This window comes from Phalangium opilio, unplaced genomic scaffold, assembly GCF_054372755.1.
Source record: "Phalangium opilio isolate 3A_F unplaced genomic scaffold, DU_Popi_V2 ptg000046l_1, whole genome shotgun sequence".
NCBI lineage: Eukaryota > Metazoa > Arthropoda > Arachnida > Opiliones > Phalangiidae > Phalangium > Phalangium opilio.
In genome coordinates this window covers 5618260-5625631 of record NW_028324169.1, presented here as the reverse complement: position 1 = coordinate 5625631, position 7372 = coordinate 5618260, and the positions used below count along the sequence as shown (strand labels likewise).

General features: G+C 35.3%; 2 non-coding genes across 2 annotated transcripts; both read left to right on the top strand.

Moving 5' to 3' along the window:
* The first annotated feature begins 2152 nt into the window (after positions 1–2152).
* Positions 2153–2225, top strand: TRNAV-CAC (transfer RNA valine (anticodon CAC)). The gene has a single exon. It is a non-coding gene; the product is annotated as a tRNA-Val (tRNA).
* A 65-nt stretch (positions 2226–2290) lies between these two features.
* Positions 2291–2363, top strand: TRNAV-CAC (transfer RNA valine (anticodon CAC)). The gene has a single exon. It is a non-coding gene; the product is annotated as a tRNA-Val (tRNA).
* Positions 2364–7372: the final 5009 nt, after the last annotated feature.

Genomic DNA, 7372 nt, shown 5'->3' with positions numbered 1-7372 from the left:
TGAACTTATTTAAAGTTAGACAAACAATTAAAAAACTTTAATTGTTTTTCTATGAAGGCAATATTCTCGCTGAAGAAGTAAATAAAATTTACAGCTCGTTTAATATAAAATAACAAACTGGCAAAAAATGATAGAAAATATAAGTTGCTTCCATAAGAATGGTTTTATAAAGACTGCCTTGCTCCTTCACAAATTTTTACTATGTACTTGAATTTTTTAAGGATACATAAACGCTCACAGTAAAAGGACCAAAATCCATTATATGCTCATTTAGACTCCTTTTCTTACTAAATTGGGTCAATCAAACTTAGTTTTTACATTTTTCTGATTTTTCAGTGTATCATTTAGTTTCCATAATTTCTTATTTTTAAAAGAATAATGTAGTCCATTCAAGATTTATTCATTTCTATGGAAAAAGTAAAACCGGTCTATAATAAGAAAATAATTTTTGCTATACCCACCCACTTTAAACCGTATCTCGAGGGGCTTGACACTTGCATAATTTCTTACACTTTAAATTAAATCCAAAAAGTCTCTAAAGAAAAATCAACTTGCAAACTTAAATATTCAATAAAAAGTATTGAAAATTTTAAAATAACGCCTATATTCATGAAAAAACACCTGAAATGCCGAATTCCTTAAGCAAGTGAAATTCCTCTTTAGTCACTGCTCTCTTTCCATTTTTCTTTGATTTTTGTAAATTCTTTTGGTTACCTCTGACCTGACCTTATTATAATACCTTAAACTAAAATCTGCTGTTCAATGGAAGCTGTAGTATATCAGCTTTGAGCCTGCGATCGATTAATTTCTAAATGAAAATTGAATCAAGACTGGCGTAAGAAAATTTTAGAGTAGAGGAATCATCTATATAGTTACCCAAACATAGAGCGGAAGAAACAATTAGCTACTAGATTTCCATTGCACAACGAATATTTAAGATACCACAAAATTCCACCAAATTAAAGGTAATATGCATAAACAATCAAACACCAGCGCACATGACTGCTCCGAAAGAGTTATTACTGGAGTTTTGTGTTGCTTTAGTATTTTAAATAATAGACCTGATAAGCATGTAATGGTATTTTCATAAAAGATATGCATGCATTAAGATATGAACTGGATGGAAAACTATTTTCCCCTTTCAGTTAAGCCAGTTGAGCTTCCTGATCAGAATGAATAAGCGTTTCGTGAAGCTGATGAAGGTGAAACGCGAGAAGCTTATGAAGGTGAAAGGCGTGAGGATAACGAAGACGAGATGCTTGAAGATAATGAGGGTCAAATGCCTAAGGATTATGAAGACGAGATGCTTGAAGTTAATGAAGATTATACGCTTGAAGACATTGAAAAGACGTTTGAAAATTTCATAGATAACGACAAGGAATTCTCAATTTATGATGATGATGAACCCATTTATCATGGAGCTCCATTAATTCTGCTTGAAAGCATGCTTGCAATTTTCCATTTTTTGCGTTAGACATTGTTTAACAGGCGAAGCTATATCAGATCTTCTTACTCTGGTTGCATTACACTGTTTATCACCGAATATCTGCATTAAGTCCCTGCACTATTACAAGAAATATTTCTCAAGAATGACATACCAGACAAAACATCACACATTGTGCGCAAACTGCCAAACAGAGTTTTCAAATTTAACTCAAAATAACTGTCATAAATATGATACTAATTTGAAGTCCGACAATAATGTATGCCATTTTATAAAGCTATCAATAATCCAATAAATTCAAACTCTTTTCCAAGAGAAAGGCTTTTATTAGTTATTACAAGGCCGCTTTCAAGTTTCAGACGATGACATTATCTGTAATTCTACAGGGCCGGTAGGCCCTTGTAGATATGACATGATACCGTTTTGTAACGTTAAAGTAATATTCACCCGCTTTTGCTAATTTCCTATGGAGATTAACATGGGTTTTTCGTGATTTTTCCCCACCGATAACTTAAAAACTACAGCGTAGATACTTTTCGGAATTATCTTAAATTAACAATTAAGTATTCAGGGTGTGCTATCGGCCAGTTTGATCAAAACAATTAAGTCTAAGTATGTTAATTTTACTTAATTACAGAAGTACCGCTTTGACCATCGTGATTGGACATAATAATTAGCTAGATCTCTTGGAAAACTCAGTGCTACCACGTATCTATGGTGCAGTGGTTATCACGTCCGCTTCACACGCGGAAGATCCCAGGTTCAAGCCCTGGTAGATACATGTTTTGACCATCGTGATTGGGCAAAAGAATTAGCTAGATCTCTTGGAAGACTCAGTATTACCACGTATCTATGGTGTAGTGGTTATCACGTCCGCTTCACACGCGGAAAGTCTCAGGTTCGAGCCCAGGTAGGTACATGTTTTAACCATCTTGATTGGACGTAATAATTAGTTAGATCTTTTGGAAAACTTGGACTTACCACGTGTCTGTGGTGTAGTGGTTATAATATATATTTAACAATTATTTCACTTCACTTGGTTTAATAAGGTGACATAGGTAGCGTACTTTTTCCCTACTTTTAAAACCATTAAACTAAGTAATATTAGAAGTTCAATAGATTGTCTAAAAAAGATGGTAAAAGCCACTGTAAATGGTGCTTAAATGCCTAATATTTCCTTAATACTTGCAAATAATATTAGTAAATGGCGCGAATTGATCATAGAAATGGGGTTAAAGTACACCCTAAATGATGTCTTTTATGGCACTGGAAAAAACAGCATATATGGTGTTTGAATGCACCATTATATTTTAGAGTGCAAATGTATGACGGTAAAGCAAACATAATTATTCAAAATTTAATTACATTAAGACTGAAGTGACAGATATTATATAAAAACGTCTTGGTTTGGACCAAGGCCGAAAAAACAAACGATATGTGTGAGGTTTATCAATTGACTGAAGTTCAGATATTGAAAATTTTTTCTAGTTCTTTTTATCCACTCAATCCTTAATCAATATTTAATTCAATCAACTGATTTTACTGTTAATCGATCTAGTCCCTCTAAATTAATTGAAAAAATTACATATCTACCCTTTTTCAAGAACAATTAATTTCATGATAAAATGTTTTCGAAAATGTAATTGTTCTTGAAAAAGCGTAGATATGTAATTTTTTCAATTAATTTAGAGGGACTAGATCGATTAACAGTAAAATCAGTTGATTGAATTAAATATTGATTAAGGATTGAGTGGATAAAAAGAACTAGAAAAAAATTTCAATATCTGAACTTCAGTCAATTGATAAACCTCACACATATCGTTTGTTTTTTCGGCCTTGGTCCAAACCAAGACGTTTTTATATAATATTTATAGTGGCTCTGTGTGCAAAAATTACTTCTCAAAGGATGGATTTTTCTCTGGGCCGAATAAAATATCATTAATGTGGAATACAGATGGGGTAAAAACTCCTCAAGAAAATCTCTATGGCTAATATCGAGCTAATATAAGTTTGAATTAATGAACTTCCATTTAAAGGCTCGTTTTCATAAAAGCTAGAAAATTCGAAAGCGCTCACGCTTCGCGAGCTTGAATACGCGCGGTAACGTACTTTTTTTCGAACGTTTCCGCTTTCGCTCGAAATTTTCACGCAACTCGCGCCTATGAAAACGAGCCCTTATGAAAGAATTCGTCAAGAAAACACTATTGTTGCTGGAATTTAGGTTGGCATGACAAATTCAATAATGAACCTTTTCATTAAACCTTTTTATCCAATGTTGAAACAGCTAGCTAATGGCGTAAAAATTAAAAGCCCAGATGTTAATGAGGAAATTATAATTAAGGGAATGCTTTTATTTGGAAACTGCGACCTTCCGGCAAAATGCATGATCCTTAATTGTACTCAGTTTAATGGGTCATTTGGTTGCCCTTTGTGCTTTCAAAAAAGAGAATCGTTTAAAATATCAGACACATCATCTGTTCATATCTATAAATACGAAAATTATCGCTGTAGAACCAAGAAGGAATTTACAAAAAGAAGGCTTAAAAAGGCGTCGGGTGCGCGCGTGATAGTTGACAATCCCCTCATGGGTGGGAGGAGGCTTGAACCGGAGGCTGGACTTAATATTTTATCTTACTCTATATTTTCCACCTTCTATCTTTTTTACCTTCTCGTTAAGCCTTGGTTTGGTTTTTGGAACTCACGAAATTCGTAAGTATAGTACACTTCATTCGATTTAGAAACAATTATAGAACGAATGATTTTCACGTAGAGACACGTATTCAAAATCCATTAAGTTAGGTTCAAAACCATTAACTAACTTGCTAATGGCAATTAAAAACCATTCACGCACCGTTTCAGCACCGCTGGCAGGCTTCATTTTTGTTTGCTTTGCTGGATGTTTTTTATCTAGCCGGAATCATTGGTGGGCCTCTTCAGAAGAATCTTCTTTTAGGAGGGCGCCACGCGCCTTCTTTAACTTCTTTTCCGTAGAAGAGGGCGACACTATAGACGCAGAAGGGCGCCACCTTTGAAAAGAAGCTTGGGTAGTGGAAGGCGCAAACTCCCTTCCTACTACCCTACCTTCCTTCCCTAAACCGAAAAATGCTTTCGCGAACCCCCCCCCCTCCTTCTAAGATTCGGAAGGTACTCCTTCAAGACGAGAGGTGAGCCTTCTTTTTTTGGGAAGAAAAACCTCTTCAGAATTAAAGAAGGCAATCAGGTTGGGAAGGAGGGTTACCTTCTTTCTTGGGAAGGGACACTGCCAAAGAAGAGGAGTTTTTGTTGGGGGGATTATGAATAGGTATTGCCCGAGAAGGAAACTTTTTTTTCTTCTGTGATGTGACTATCCCTCGGAAGGTTTTAAGGCTTCTTTAAATGGGAAAGAAGTTAAGATAGGTAAGAGAGAAAATCTCTTTTATATAATGCAAACTCGAGAAGCCATCGGTAGATGGGGTTACCATTTCAGTTTGTGAAAATTTGATATTGATTTAGTTGATGGTGCAAAATTGTAACGTATCGTTAAGATTAAGACGATACATACGGAGCCTCCGGGATGAACTAGGCCCATGCATGTCAAATTTTATGTGGGGAAATATCCAGTTTGTTAGGAAAAATATTTTCACCATAGATGGCGCTTATTTTTCCGTTGTGACAGGGGTCTTCTTTAAATTATCGTTGATATTTTAGGGGTCAGTCATAAAATTTTTATGATAGAGAAAAATTTCATCCTAAAATTAACGTAAATGTTTTTGGGGCTATTCACTTTTTACTGAATCTTTTGGTTAGATGGTATTGATGACAACAAAATAAATTATTTCAATTTAAATAATTCAGTAAGAGTTATAAAAACGTATACTTACAATCCGCGACCTTGGCCCAAATAATTAAGCAGTCGACAGGGTCAAGGGGTTGAACTTTTTCTATTTTTCGGTCGTATCAGCGCCCCAAACGGGAAAACACGGCGAACTAAATTAGTTAAAAAATATTCTCGCTTCGCCACACGCATGGGCCTAGTTCATCCCGGAGGCTCCGATACATACATACATATATAATTTGATTAAACCGAGGGAGTAAACACCATTTCAATTTTATTACTAAATGAATATTATGTTGTATGTAATTTGATTAAACCGAGGGAGTGTTCACCTTCCTTTCCATTTATTATTAAATTTTATATGATCTTATATATATAAGAGAATTATATTTTTGAGGAAGTGGAATGTAACCAAACACTGGAAAAAGTGGTTTATTTGTGTCCTTTAAAAACCCATAATGAACATTCTCATTTTAACCCGTATAGTTTCGGGTTTATGAATAACACCTAACTAATCATCGTTTTATTAAGTTTAAAACCTGTATAAAAGCTAGATTGTTTAAAAAATACATCATGCAGATACGTGCGGCCTCAAAGATTATTTTGTGTCCACATAGACAGGAAACGTTTCCAGGTTTCAAGTCCCAAAAATTAAAACAAAAAGTGCAATGCCGGGTAGTTTAGCATATTAAACCGAGGGATTAACCACCTTCGGCTGTCGGTTGGATGAAATAAAGCCCTCTGGGTGATATGGGCACGCAATAAAGCTAGATTATTATTTATTTTAAATTAGAATTGCTATGATTTGAATGGTAGTAATAACTGAATAACCACCTCGATTCCATCACGGATTAATAATTGTCCAGATAAGTTTCTTTCTACGTGACAGAACCTTAAGTTAAGTAACCACTCGAATTGGATTACGACATTTTCGTTTCTCTGGGAGAGCTATTTTTATGTTTTCCGAGGTTGGTATATAGGCTTAATTTTATATAGGTGTGTGTGAGAGCGATTTCAGTGTGCGATACGTCAATACATTTGTGGTGGAAACCTTTTTTCCCCATAAAGTAAAGATGGCCCTTAAAAGAGCCGTTTAAGAACATTTTTGGAACCTCTTGCTCAGGAGTAAAAATTGTGGAATTTTTTCAAAGCTTTCTCCATTTCCCCTATCTTCGTCCCCCTCGGAAATCGGCTTATATTTGTAGCTGACCAATCATACGGCTAGTTGAAGTACCTTACTCTCTCATCGGGCTCGGAGATGCGGATGGAAACCTAAAGTCGCCTCGTGAGGAAACTAAGCGATGAGATTCATTGAGCACTTTCGAATCTTTGAGAATGGCTGCCTTTTTCTTGCATCCTCGGAGTAAAATTCACGCTGATGTTTTTTTCATTGAGCGCAGAGTCTTTCGCACGATTGATGTCATCTCCATAAATGTATTGTGCAATTGGACTTTAGAAGGAGAAATGGCTTCTGACCGAAAGAAGATCTATTTCACTTATCGTGATTATCTAGTGCCATTAGATACTTATGCTTGCACACCCGAATTTGACGAAATTTGGGAGGGGGTCATCATTCAAAGAATTTTTGAGCATTCTGAGTCCTTGGGGGAGGCACCTTCAATCTCTAAAGAATCGGATGATTCTGAATCTTTTTTTGATAATCGTAATTCCTTTTCTGAAGTGACGACTACTTCAGATAATTCTTTATTTGGTGTAGACATCATTCCAGAAACGGAATTAAAATTGCCAAAAATGATAGAAAATCGTCTGATTTGCAATCATTTTTCGATGAGATGAATTACGATTCTGAAATGGCGGATACTCCTGATAATTCTTTATTTGGAGTAGACATCATTCCAGCAACGGAATTACAATTATCAACAAATCATTCAGAATCTGTAGATTCTTCAGATGACGAAGGTAGTCCACCAAAAAAAAGAAAGCCTAATCTTCCTACGTTCCAGAATCTTTAGCGTTAGATTCTCAATGTCTAACTTTGGTTGAACCCAAATTTGGATATCCAGAACTACCAGACGATATGTCTTTTACCCTGAATTCGCATTTGCTTGGATTTTAAGATTCGATCGACATTCCTGGACATGACATTTTAAGCT